Source organism: Acomys russatus, chromosome 1 (assembly GCF_903995435.1).
Source record: "Acomys russatus chromosome 1, mAcoRus1.1, whole genome shotgun sequence".
Lineage (NCBI taxonomy): Eukaryota > Metazoa > Chordata > Mammalia > Rodentia > Muridae > Acomys > Acomys russatus.
In genome coordinates, this window is record NC_067137.1 from 96841270 (window position 1) to 96855827 (window position 14558).

Genomic DNA, 14558 nt, shown 5'->3' on the forward strand with positions numbered 1-14558 from the left:
ATGATAGAGGAAGTTCTAGAAGCACAGGGGGAAGTCGCTGGCCTCTGTTGAGAATCCTCCTGTGCCAGGTGTCCAGGATGGGAAGGAGTGAGGCAGAAGGCTGACATCTCAATTAGAAGGGGAGGGAGAGAAGGCCAGAGCAATGAGGTCACTGCAGTGCCCTTAGCTGTTCAGAGGCAGCTTGGATATGTCCTTGTGACCATAAAGCAGCAGGCAGCACACACATGGCATCTCTCATCCCTCCCACCTCATTTTTCTGTCCCAGAGAGGCCGGGGCCCAGGAGAGAGACAGTGGGGTCTGCTGATAAAAGCTTAAGCGTTTGGTGTTCACTGACCTGGACCAAATCACTTTATTCTTACTTGTCCAACCTTGGGTGAGTTCCTCTGCCTCCCCGAGCCACCAACTATATCTCCATTAAAATGTGAGCCTAGCTGGGCTGTGGTGGTGCACGTCTTTAGTCTTTAATCCCAGCACTTGGGAGGCAGAGGCAGGTGGATCGATGTGAGTTCGAGGCCAGCCTGGTCTACAAAGTGAGTCCAGGACAGTCAAGGCTACACAGAGAAACCCTGTCTCAAAAAACCAAATTAAAAAAGGGGGGAGGGAAGCCTATCAAGAGTTTAATTCATTCATTTTTATTATCTGCTTATTATTTATTTTGAGACAGCATCTAATGTAGCCTCATACTGCTGTAGCTGAAGATGACTTTGAACCTCTGATCTTCCTGCCCATACCTATACTGGGGCTACAGGTGTGTGCCTCCATGCCTGGTGCACATGATGCTGGAGATCAGAGGAGGGGCTTTCTGCACTCTAGGCACACTAGGCAAGCACGCTACCAATCAAGGCACATCTTTAGCCACCATTATGACTTTTAAGTAGCGAAGAAGTCATGTCAGGAATACCTTCCCTTTTACCTGACATGGCATCTAGCTTGCTGTCCGCGTAGTCCTGTCTGCTTTGGGATGCTTACTGTGGGTATCGTCGATATGCTGTGTCTTTCTACCCTTTTCTCTTTTTGAGATAGAATCTCACTAGGTGAAGCTTTGACTAGATTCACTCTGTAGACCAGGCTGTCTCCAGCTCATAGGTCCTCCAGCCTCTGCGTCTGAGCCCTGTGAGAAAAGGCATGTATCCCCACACTAGCGGCTATATCTTTGTTTATTGCCTCTCTCTATCAATAACTTCAACGGCAGGGCCTTACCAGGCAGCAGTTTTGTACCCTATACCCAAACAGAGTCTGTCTTGGTGTGGGGGAGGAGCTCAATAAACCTTTGAATGAATTACAAATAAGTACAGTTATAAATAAATAAAAAAAAAACTGTACCTCAATATCTGACTTCTAAAAGTTAGGCTTGAGGGGCTAGTGAGATGGCTCAACGGTAGAGAGCATTTGCTGCTCTTACACGGGACTTAGATTCTCAGCATGCATAATATGGCTCACAACCATCTTTAATTCCAGTTCCAGGAGATCTGGTGCCCTCTTCTGGCACTGGCATCAGGCATACACTGCATATGCACATACATGCAGGCAAAACACTCACACACACGAAATGGAACATATATATATATGTTAATTAATAATGATAATAATTAATATATATATTAAGTTAGGCTTGAGAAAGCAATGAGTAATCAGAACCCAAGCAAAGGCACCTATTTCCTCTTCTTATTGTGTGCCAGGCCAGCGGGGTCGGGAGCTAACCCTTGCTTATATCCCTTAGTTCTTACCACAGCCCTGCCTAAAGCAAGCCAGACTCCACCAGTTATACAGAGGAGAAGCTCAGAGAGGCTCAGAGATTCGCTCAGGTGGTGAAGCTTACTGGCAGCAGGAATGTGCTCCAGGGCACTTGGTTCCAAAGCTCAGGGTTCACGGCACGTGGCTCTGTGCCTCTCCCATGCCAGTCTTCACATGGTGTGGAAATAACTAGCTTCTTTTCTTATGGAGAGGTAATAGATCCTGCTGCTGCTGGCCTCAAGTCAGCCTTTTCCAGGGACACAAGGTGGGAGGGAGACAGGAGGTAGGATGGGTAAGTGGCCAGAGTTCAAAGCACACCAGCAGCGAGGAGTAGAAGTGCGCATGGGACCAGAGAGTGAAAAGAGAAGAGAGGGAGCGAAGAAAGTTCTAGATTAAATGCTGACGTTCAAGTTGAGGTCTGTGTATCACTTGTATAGTCTAAAGCAAGAATCGGTTGTCCTAGCCTTTGTTGTTGTTGTTGTTGTTGCTATAACAACAGACCTGTGCCTGAGTGATTTGTAAAGAATAGAAGCTTGCTTAGCTCATGGTGGAGGCTGAAAAATCCAAGAGTATGGTGCTGGCATCTGGGAGGGTTTCTTGCTACACTGGGGTACAGTGAAGTGTATCTTATGGTGAGACAGAATCGATGTGGCAGGCAGAACTCTCTTTTGTCATAAAGCCACTTTCATAACAACCCACTGATCCATTAATTTACAGATTCTACAAAAAAAAAAAAAAAATCCACTAAGGTGGCTTCATAACCTTCCAACCCTAATGCATGGGAGGATAAAGTTGCAGCACACAAAATACGAGAGCCATGTTTAAAGAACAGTGTTAAGCTCTCTGAATCTGTTTCCTGATCTGAAAGACAAGGCTTCATAACAACTCTGATTTCATGGGGCTGCCACACATATTAAACATAGATTAAATTTTTGCAGAGCATGTGGAAGAGGGGCTGTATACAGCCACTACTGTAATTATCACTGGGTTCCATAGCAGAGAAAACAGTGTCTAAATTAATATGGAGGCTTAATGGAGCCAGTCTAGGATGGATGCTGACTCTGTGATGAAACAAGACCCATACTCTTTCCATCTTGTTGCTCCTTCACTTCTGTTGCCTCATGATCCAGAATAGTTAAGCCTGTCTTCTCCATTTGCTCATATTCTTTTCTGGAGGGGAGGGGCAGACAGATGTATAGTTGATTTTTTTTTTGTCAGTGTGACAGGATATGCAACAAGAAGCAGCTTAAAGGAAGAAGAGCTTATTTTGATTCCCAGTATGACAGTACAGTCGATCTTGGAGGGGAAGACATGGTGCGAGAATAGTTTCTAGCTGTGATGGCAAGAATTTGAGATGCTTGTTGATGAAGATCAGGATGGAGAGAGGGAGAGCGAGTGAACAAGAAAGAGAGGAGAGAGGAGAGAGAGGAGAAAGAGGAGGTGGGGGAGGGGAGAGAGAGAAAGACAGACAGAGAGAGAGACAGAGAGAGAGAGAATATCAGGTTAGAATCAGGCAGAGCTATGTCCCCCTAAGACCCTCCACCTAGGTCTGGCCTCCAAAAGGCTCTACAGATTTTACTCACCTGGGCTTGAAAGCCAACGGTCCTGTGACCCTATGCCTGTGTCCCACGGCTTCACGTACCATGTCTGCTGGCAACCACCACACATATACGACATGCCATTCGTGCTTACTGTTAAAAATGTTCAAGGGGCTGAAGAGATGGACCAGCAGAGAAGAGCACTGACTGCTCTTGCCGAGGACCTAACTTCAGTTCCTAGTACCCACAAACACCTGTGATTCCAACCCCAGGAAGGCCCAATGTCTTTGGATTCTGTGGGGATCTGCACGCACGCACATGCCACCCATAAGTAAAAAATAAATATCAAAACACAACTTTCAAATATAGGTAACCCGGATCAGCTTGTAAGAAACGACTCCTTCCAATCTGTTGCGGTTTCATCAGTCACGGAAGGTGTGAATATAGTCTTCTATTGTTAGACTATCACAGCGTTTGTTCTGCCGGGCGTGGCCTCTGATGATTCCTTCTACACGGAGCAATGGTTAAAAGCTTTCAGGGCTTAAATGCAAAGGAAAGCCGCTGACAGTGAACACAGGAAGCTTGCTGGTTTCAAGTTAGATGTTTCTAAAAGGAGTGTTATAGGGCAATGATGAAAACTCGACAATATTAAAGCAGAGTAGGAGACAGTAGGTTTTACCAGCATTCCAGCCCCGCAGAGATGTTTCACAGCACTAACAAAGCAGCCTTCAAAAGTGATCCAGATTTCACTTGCTTTATTCTATTTAGGCCATAAAGGCTTTCTTTTAAAGCCTCGTTTATAATTCTCGATCTAAAGTTTAATTTCTTAAAAAGGGTTTCCGAGACAGGGTTTCTCTATGTAACAGCCCTGGCTGTCCTATACTTACTCTGTAGACTAGGCTGGCCTCGAACTCACAGAGATCCACCTGCCTCTGCTTCCCGAGTGCTGGGATTGAAGGCCTATGTCACCACACCAGGCTAGTTAAAGTTTAATATTTTTAAAATTAACTTTATTTAATATGTATGGGTGTTTGGCTGCATGAATGTGTACCACATGCTTGCAGTTCCCATAGAAGCCAGAAGGGGACATCAGATTTCCCCCTGGAACTGGAGTTACGTACCTCATGTGGTTTCTGGGAATCAAATGCAGATCTCGAAGGGCAGCCAGCGCTCTCAACCATCTCTTTAGAACTTTGTTTACAATTCCTGACATCTTGTAAGCATAAAAGGAAAACAGCTAAGCTAGGCTTCGTGATTTCATAAGGAGGACAATCCCTAAGCCCACAGATTTGTCATGACAAATCATATTTAACCCAATATGGGATATTGTGTTGTACAGAATACACAGAATTTGAAGAAGTGATCAGAAAAAGTGAGGTGTTATACTTCAGCGGTGGCAGTCAACGTAAGCATCAGTGTTATAACACACATGTGCGCGGCCCACAGCACTAGAGCCAGGTGGCTACTGCTCAGCCTGGGGGGGCGGGGCAGGGCTCCTGCACTGCAATGTTAAACTCTGAAGCCTGGATGGCCACTCCAGTAAGGATGTCACCTGAGCCTCAGCTCAGCACTGGTCTTGGCACTGGACCATCTGGCCCTCACTCAGAATGTGCAGTACATGCCTAACTTTAGATTAGTCCTAACGTCTATTATTAGTGACACTGCGATGACTGTCCCCGCACAAACAACACCATGAGTCGCATGACTATTTACTTGGCTGACTTCCTAGAAATGAAATGGCTGGGTCAAAAGGAGCTGTGCTGTCCAACCGCCCTCCGGAAAGAGTCCTCGCTTCTCCCTCCCCACACCTCCCTATAGAGGCGGGAGACAGGGGAGGGGCTTGTCTCTAGGGACCTGCGTGTTCACCCCCTGGTGCTTGGTAGGAGGCTGAATCTTTCAGCCAGCTGCTGGAGCCCCCTAGGGCCCATCGCCGGTACTGCAGCTGTGCATATTTTGTGTTACCATTATTTCCAATGTTTGTATGCAGTACGCCGATCCTTTGGCTGCCTCTTGCCCATTAATCACTGGGCAATGGTACAAAGTAGCCATGATGGTCTCGTTTCACAAATGGGCAAAAATCTCAGAGGGTCAGGTGGCCCCGTCTGAGTCCTAATAGAGGTTTCAAGGGTCTTGACCAAGCAGCTGTCAGCAAGCTTTCCCTTGCTGGTAAATGAAAGCTCCTGTGCTTAGTCCCCAGCCATGCAGCCTTCTTGGAGATACAAGGATCCTCAGCCCCTCCAGGTCTGCATCAGGTCTCACCCAGGGCAAACAGAGGAGAACAAAGACCCAAGCCTACCGAGCCTGCGACTGAGCCTACACCACACCATCGCTTAGTGGCCACCCGGTATCCAGAGATCGCTAGTTGTTTGGGAAGGGACACACACTGTAGCTGGTCTCCCAGAAGGGACCCTCCTGGGGTATAGGTGTGCGACTCAGGTCTAACAGTTGCAGGGGCAGGTCAAGTGTTGGCCATGGACTCTCAAAACCCTGAAAATTAACCATCTGCCCTTGGGGGCAAAGGAAAGTACAGGCTATATGCTGTTCAGGGTCTGTGCTTCATGATTCTAGGGGGCATTTTTTTCTCCACATTTACTGTTAAATTGATTTAGTACTATGCTAACTCTCCCAGTAGATGGCAGTAAAATGTCTTTGGTTAAAGGGTACCCTCTCTCTCTCTCTCTCTCTCTCTCTCTCTCTCTCTCTCTCTCTCTCTCTCTCTCTCTCTCTCTCTCTCTCGTGTGTGTGTGTGTGTGTGTGTGTGTGTGTGTGTGTGTGTGTGTGTGTGTTTGGGCAGAGCTCAGCAGTTTGTCTCCCAATCCTCCACACTATTGCGAGATTGTCTGACAGCCTTTCTGTCCCTTGCCCGACCACTTCTTCCCAGCCTCCTCACACCCACAAGTTTGGGGTGGGGGTGGGGTGGGGGGTTCAGTGCTCGGCTGAGAGTTCAGAAGAGGAGTGTGCACTGAGAGTCAGATTGTCCCCGGTACAGCTTTTGATCCTAAGGACAGAGCTAAGTTCAAAGCTCCTGCATTCCCTAGTGAGTGACCCGGGCACGTGACTTCTGAGTCCTGGATGCTGCCATTCTCTTCTGACAGTTTGAGTTGTGAGGAGCAAAGGCTAGCCCAGCTATCACTAGCTATGAAGAGCCCCTCCCCCTCCACCCCAGAGGTGTCCTTCCGATGGGGGAAAATGCAAAGTCACTCAGCTGACCCTGAAAGGATGTGCTGTTTGGCTGGGAGGCATCAGTGTCGTCTGTGCCACCCCACCTCCTTTCCCCTCAGTCATCAGGTGCCTCTGCCTCTGCTCTAGACCTAGCTCAGCCCCTCTTGTCCCTGGTCCAAGCTTCCCAGTTCCTTGCATCAGTCAGTCAGTCTGCAAATATTTATGCAGCAACTGCCATCCTTTTCTCACAGCTTTCCAACTCATGGTCCACATGGCTGCTCACAAGAAGGAGGGGCCCAGGGCTGGCTCCTCTCAGTTGGGGCACTCCTTACTAACTCATGGCAGTTACATGTGGCTGCCATTGCATGGGACTTAGTCATAGAACCAAATCTAGGCACGGCAATGGCTGAAAGGGATAAATCTTTCCTCCTAAACCCAGCTAAAAACTCTACCTCTGACTCCTAGGGAACAGGACAGTGCTTATGAATGGGCCACACTTTGCTGATGAGGTGCCACCTCCTGCTTGTGGAGGCCCTGTGTGTGTTTCTAACCACAGAGCCCTTGCTGTAACTTAGCAAAAATAAGAACCGAATGATTAAAACATTACAGAGGGAGAATTATTCACACGCAACTCTGGGCCATTTCCACTCTGCATATAAATGTGTCGCCATTGTCACCATGGCCAGTGTTTCATAGCTGAACCCCAGGCTAAGCAGCCTACAGCCTTGTCCCTACCAGTCCCGGAGTGACATCTCGGTCTCAGTGTGAACACTCCTCTCCTCACTATCTCTTTCTACTCTGAAATCCAGCTCCAGGCCCTGCAAGGGTGGGAGCGCTGCAACGGCAACAGCAGGGGCCGGCGACTACGGTTGCCTTGGTGAGCCGAACAAACGGTTTCTGTGCTGCTGTTAGTCATAACGCCCTGACCTGCCACATGCCTTCTTCTTACTTATGACAGCTCTTGCTGGAGAGAGGCCTACCTTGTCCTTTGCTCATTTTTTAAAAAAACAATACTTAAGTTTCTGCTGGTGGCTCCTTGCAGTAAGAGTGACTTGGAACCCTTTAGCCCGTTAGGGTGTATAGGGATGACCCCAGTAGTGACTGGTTCTCACAGACAGGTTTCTGTGTGCCCCAAGGCCAGCCCCACACTTCCGGGGTCCTAGGGCCTGTTTAGCAGGTGAAGCCGAAGGCATGAGGCCCCAGGAATCAGACTTCTGACTCTAAGGCCCATGATACCTTCATGTTTTATCCACGATGGTGGGACTGTTGGTGGGATTTCACACACACACACATGCACTCCCACTCACAGACACAGACACACAGCTCTACATGTATATGCACACCTCAGTTCAAATTTTGTAAAAAAAAAATAGGCGTAGCGTTGCAGGCCTGAAATCCTACAGCTCCTCGAGAGGCCGAAGCAGGAAGGTTGAGAGTTCAAGGACTGTCTGGGATAGAGTGGGATGACGTAGTGAGACGCAGGCTCAAAGTGAGGAAGGCGACTGAGGATGTAGCTTCCCAGCAGAGCACTGTGTGAAGCTCAGGGTAAGACCCCAGCACAGGGAAGCATAAAGCCCAGCAGTACCCTTTACGGCTAGGCTAGGCGGCTGAGCTCTCTCAGGTCAGACAGCCATGGGGTTTACTTTTACAGACTGAACTGTGATTTTAAACAATAGCCATGGCTTCTCACCTTCAGAATGTGCAGTCGGGCACATGGAAAGGGACCACAAGCAGCTTCTTCCACCTCCATCCTTAGTTGCCTATTCCTCTCGCTGCAGGTGGTGGTGGTGGAGGTGGTGGTGGTGGTGGTGGTGATGGTGGTGGTGGTGGTGGTGGTGGTGATGGTGGTGGTGGTGGAGGTGGTGGTGGTGGTGGTGGTAGTGGTGGTGATGGTGGTGGAGGTGGAGGTGGTGGTGGTGGTGGAGGTGGTGATGGTGGTGGTGGTGGAGGTGGTGGTGGTGGTGGTGGTGGAGGTGGTGGTGGTGGTGGTGGTGGAGGTGGTGGTGGTGGTGGTGGGGGTGGTGGTGGTGGTGGTGGTGGTGGTGGTGGTGGTGGTGGTGGAGGTGGTGGAGATGGTGGTGGTGGTGGTGGTGGTGGTGGTGGAGGTGGTGGTGGTGGTGGTGGTGGTGGTGGTGGTGGTGGTGGTGGTGGTGGTGGTGGAGGTGGTGGTGGTGATGGTGGAGGTGGTGGTGGTGGTGGAGGTGGTGGTGATGGTGGGTGGTGGTGGTGGTGGTGGTGTGGTGGTGGTGGTTGTGGTGGTGGTGGTGGTGGAGGTGGTGGAGGTGGTGATGGTGGTGGTGGTGATGGTGGTGGTGGTGATGGTGGTGGTGGTGGTGGTGGTGGTTGTGGTGGAGGTGGTAGTGGTTGTGGTGGTGGTGGTGGTGGTGGTGCAACCATTGCCTTTAATTTATTCTACCTTCTTGAGGACTCAGCCTGCAGACAAAAGCCCGACCGTCACAATCATCAGCGCTCTGGTTCCTTGCATGCCACTGTCCTCCGTGACTGCTCCCCATCTTTGCATGCACTGGAGTCCCATGTGTTGAATGCCTGCACTGTGCCCCATCATACAGCTGCCCCGTCATTTATATGATGTCATATGTTCTTCCAGATGAGCCCAGATTGTTTCCAGCTGCTGTTTCCTGTGGTCCCTTAGACGGTGTCTCAGCTCTGTCGAGACCACATGGGTGTGCGCATCTGTCACGACCTGGTATGAATGAGAGCTGGGTCAGCGCTCCATCCCTTACTAAATCTGTAGGTGAGAGCCATGGGCACACCGCCCACCAAGGTTAAGGTGAATAAATCCATTGTGCACTGGCAAAGTGGGAATCCTGTCACAGGCAACTGGAAGGAGCCAGGGAAAGCTTCATGCTGCCTGGGAGGAGCAGCCCCTCCTAAGGCCACCAAGGGGAGGTGGCAGGAGGTGGCCTCTAAGTTCTTGGCCCTAGTGAATAGGGTGAGAGATTCAGGCCCCTGTGCCAGCCAGTACGGGTGCACCAGGGAGGAGATGAGGGGTTCTGGGGTGCGTGGGAAGCAGGCTGCTTTTCTTGCTGAGTCATTCCCACTGAGCATTCAAGGAAAGGAGCCAGGTCTGCTTTGAAAAGGAGAGTGAATAAGTGCATGCTACACGCACACACACACACAGACACACATACACACACATGCACACACACACACAAGCAGACACATACATGCAGACATACACACATACAGACACACACAAGCAGACATACACACATACAGACACACACAAGCACACAGACACACACACAGACACACACATACACACACACACACAAGCAGACACACACATGCACACACACACAAGCAGACACACACATGCAGACATACACACATACAGACACACACAAGCACACAGACACACATGTACTCACACATACTACATACACACACAGACACACACAGATATACGCACAGGCACATACATGCACACAGATATACAGACACACTCACATACACATATGCAGACACACTGAAACACATACACACTGATACACACTGACACAAAGACACACATACACCACACACACATACACACACACACACACACACACACACACACACACACACACACACACACACACCACCTTTGCTCAAGGCAAAGGAACCCCTCTCAGCAGACAGCAGTTTTGTCCCCAAAGGCAAGCCGCTGCTGACCCACTCCCCTTCCACCTTGTCTCCGTTCCCTCTCTGTCCTGGCCCACTCCCACCAGTCTTCTCTGTCTCCAATCCTGCCCCTGAGATTACCTCAGGGTGACACAGAACCGGAAGGTTCCCAGGACAATGGCAGATCTGAGCATAATGTCACCTCCTCCCATTTGTCTCAGCTCTGATTTTGAAGTGGGATCCCGTAGGCAGCTGTTGATGAGACTGGCCTTGGGCTGGGGGTGGGGTGGGCGGGGGGGGGGGATGGGGGAGAGGCAGGTCGAGCCAGGCTGGTCCACAGACAGGCACTGCCTGTGTAGGGCACCATGAGTGGGGCTTCAGTAGCTGCTGCACAGTGGGTGTCATGTTCCCTCTCAACTTTTGTCAGCACACAATCTCAACATCCAGTTGTTGTTCGATACCCACATGTGTCCTTTTACGGGTATTTCCATTGCTGGGGGCCTGGTAATAGAAAAGCCCAACAGTAAATGGAAGGAGGGACTCTTGTTGCTCTGTCTGTAATCACAGTCTTTGACTACATTTCTTTAAATCCTCTCTTCTGTCCCTAAGCAATATTCTCCAAACCTTTGCCAGTGTTCTGGTCATCTTCAGTTATTAAAAATCCAGATTAGCCTAGTCCAATTAGAATGTTAAACATCACAAGCAATTATAGGCTCCCTCCCTGCCACGCTGGAGTCAGGCAGGGCTAGGAAGGGAGCCAGGGCTGGGCTGCCCTTTCTCCTTCATCCTTTCATTTTCAGCATTGGAGGTTGGGCCAGGACGAGGCTGGAGTGAGAGCCTCAGGGATGCAGGGCAGGCCTTGCTCCCTGGGCTAGCATCACACAGTGACTAGCAGCTCTGTGGGAAGCTCCCAGGTGGGGTGTGTGGTTGAGTTTTCCTGAGGAAGTGGAGGGGGAGGGGCGGGACGGTTTGTGTATACTTCCGCAGTACCTTCTCAGCAGCACTGATTCTGCCCCCCTCACCCCCCCCCCCCGCAGTGACCTTTACAGGATGGATCCCCAGGAAATGCCTATGCTCTAGCCTGGCTGAGGACAGCACAGGCCCACCCATTGCCCCTGGCTTGTCCAGGACCTCATCCATTCTTGTCTTTCCTGTTTCTCTGGACCACAAGGATGTTAGTTACTCTTCCTTGCTAGGCAGACCCTTTCTTTGATCAGCCAACGCCTCCTTCAAAGAAGGGCCAAAGAGGCTTGACACACAGGTGACTCCAGTGCCGGACAGTGGCCTATGCATAGAGGCCCCATGCCCATAATGGCCTTCGGATTGTTGTATTAACCTGCTATCTTAAGATCCATGATTTTTGAACACTGAAACATTCATTTCTCTTTACAGTGGTTTCCCACCTCATATCATGCCCGTGGCCTTGCCTGTGGGTGCTGTGGGTTCTAATCCACTGAGGCCAGATAGGAGGCGTTCTGGTGACCTGGAGAGCATCGGAGCTGGTTCTGGTCCATAGATGTCCCATGAGGTGCCACAGTCTGTAGAAATTCCCACCTCTCTTTAGACACTGTGACATCTATTGTGGACTGTAGTTATTAACTCCCAGGCAAACACACCCACCACCCAAACCCTCTCTCTATCTCTCTCTACATTGGAGTGGGATAGAGTCCAATAACATTATATATATTGGCTTTTTTTTTTTGAGACAGGGTTTCTCTGTATATCCTTGCCTGGCATGGAACTCACTCTGTAAACCAGGCTGGCCTCAAACTCACAGAGATCAGCCTGCCTCTGCCTCCCGAGTGCTGGGATTAAATGCGTACAGCAACACCACCTGGCTAAAAGATTTGTTTTTACTTTTTTTTTTTTTTTTTTTTAAAGTATAACTCCCATTTTATTTGTCTGAACTATTTTTTCCTCTGCCCCTTCTGTCTTTGCGTGGGCTTTGGTGGAGGTAGTGATGCAGCACCAGCAGGTCTAAACTGTGGTGGGGGTGTCCGGTCCTTCCGGGCCTCACGAGATCGATTCCTGCCCACCTTGCTGTGAATGGCACAGCTCACACAGTAACGCAGCTTGACGTGGAGCTGGGGAAACACATAGGCGCCAAAGACACTGGCTTCGGGGATGTCCCTGACAGCAGCGGCCTCTACAATGTTCCGGATGACGAACTTCTTAATGGCCCTGTCCTTGGACACGCACTGGCGCAGTTTGTGCAGTGAATTGGCTGCATGTGGCCACAGCCCATTTTAGCACAGCTGTTGTTTCTCCTTTTTTTGGTCATCTTGAAGCCAAGACCCGAAAGAGCTATTTTTACTATTTTAAAATGAATGGGTATATGTGCGTGTCTCTGTGTGGGTATGGGCACACGAGTCTCTGTTTTTCATTTAATACAACAAAGATTTTCACGTCAAAATATTCATCTGTGATCAAATTTTCCAACATATATTTCAGGCACATACTAATTCGTGACAAACTTCCTTAAACTCAGAGGCTTAAAGCAATAATGGTTTATTGTTTCTTGCTATGTCCCGCCTACCCTTCAGACATCCCTCTTTCATGTACAGAGAGAAATCTTAGCTGGGTTCCCTCTTGGTGGTGGGACCTCCAGCCTACTTACTGAACTTCAGTCTCACCTGTGAGGACAAGCAGCCAAGCGTCCCTTGCTGGAGACATACAGAAGATCAAAGGAGAGCTACAGTAACCTCTCCCCTAAGTTTGGCATGATGGCTCACACCTATGGTCCCAGCACATGGGAAGCTGAGCCAGGACTTGGAGGGCAGCCTGGCCTAGTAGAGTAAGACCCCCGCCTCAAAAACACAACCCAATAAAATAGTGCTATCTCCCTAGTATAGGTTCTCAAACTGTATGCCATGACCCCTTTGGGGTCAAATGACCCTCTCATAGGAGATGCCTAAGACCATCAGAAGACACAGATACTCACGGTAGCAGAATTACAGTTATGAAGTAGCAAGCTGAGATGACGAAGCATTGCTGTGCCAAAGGGGAAATAAAACAAGAATAATCTCGCCTCAGTATAAAGGCGCTAGTCACCAGACACACTTTCCTGCACACCAATAACCTCCTGAAAATAAGGCCAGGGCTGATGTGCCGTGAGCATGTCTTGCTAGCCTAGGTCAGAGGTGCTGGACCAAACAATGCCTTGTGGGTATCCGCAGCTGACAGCCTGCAGCCAGTTCACTCTAGCAGAGGAGATTCTCAGGGCTTTCCAGAGCCCAAACATCTTATGTCAGTTCTCCCGTTTTCGCTTTCAGAAACTCTAACATTGGAGATATAACAGGACCTCGTGTATTTTTAGACTATGTGATACCTTGCTGGGATCCAGACCAGGGTGAGGTCAGGGCTCAAGAAAGGGTAGATGCAACAGAGGCACGAGGAAGAAGTGAGTCAGGCACGGGGCTGGGGGTGGAGTCTTACAGCCTGAGCCACTGGCAATTGGAGAGGCAGGGAAAGATGCATGTTGTTCAAACCATAGATCATATCGTTTTTACCCCCAGACATGTGTTTTAACTTCCTCTTGGTCATAAATTTAGTCAGTATTCATAAACTGTGACAGAACAGAATTATCTTTTATAATTATTTTCCCTCATTAACCCAACAACCTGACTTTTAACAGTCATGTAGTTCCAAGGACATTTTCCCTGCCGCAAAGCATGACAGCCTGCTCTCAGGTTGAAGCTCTTGCAGTTTCAAGGCCACTAGACAGGAAGAAAACCTCCAAGCCGCCCTGGGAAGATTGTCAAGTCCCAAGCAGTGTATTATCAACTTTTAATAATCAGAGTGATAATTGTCGTTAGGCCCAAGACAAATCTTCAGGCCAAAGCTGCTGTAGTTACTCAATTTTTGCCATAATAGAATTGTTTATATTTTATATATTTGTAGAGTTTTATTTATATGTCTAATCTTGGCATTCTTTTGTTCCTTGGTCATATGATACCTCAGTGGCCCTGTATAAATTAATTTTTTCTAAGAAACAGAGGTCTAAATACTTTACTTTTTTGTTTGTTGTTTTTTGAGAGAGGGTTTCTCTGTGTAGACTTGGCTGTCCTGGACTCACTTTGTAGACCAGGCTGCCCTCGAACTCACAGTGATCCACCTGCCTCTGCCTCCTGAGTGCTGGGATTAAGGGCATGTGCCACCATGCCCAGCTTAAATACTTCATTCTTTTATCATTTATCCATACCATTCTTTGTCCATAAGAGGCTTTACTTATTTATTTATAGGGTCTGGTTTTTCTTTTCTTTCTTTCTTTCTTTTTTTTTTTTTTTTAAGTTTTTTGAGACAAGGTTTCTCTGTGTAGCCTTGCCTGTCCTGAACTCGCTTTGTAGACCAGGCTGGCCTCGAACTCCTGCCTCTGCCTCCCTGAGTGATGTGATTATAGGTATGTGCTGCAGCACTCAGTTTAGGAAGAGGCTTTTATTTGATCTGTTGCCAACTCCTCTGGCTTCTGAATTTTGTTAACCTTTTGAAGTTTACTTTGT

At 48.9% G+C, this 14558-nt stretch overlaps 1 pseudogene; it reads right to left on the reverse strand.

The window, feature by feature from the left end:
* Positions 1-11966: 11966 nt before the first annotated feature.
* LOC127191576 (40S ribosomal protein S26-like) lies at positions 11967-12340 on the reverse strand (annotated as a pseudogene).
* Between the last annotated feature and the right edge of the window lie 2218 nt (positions 12341-14558).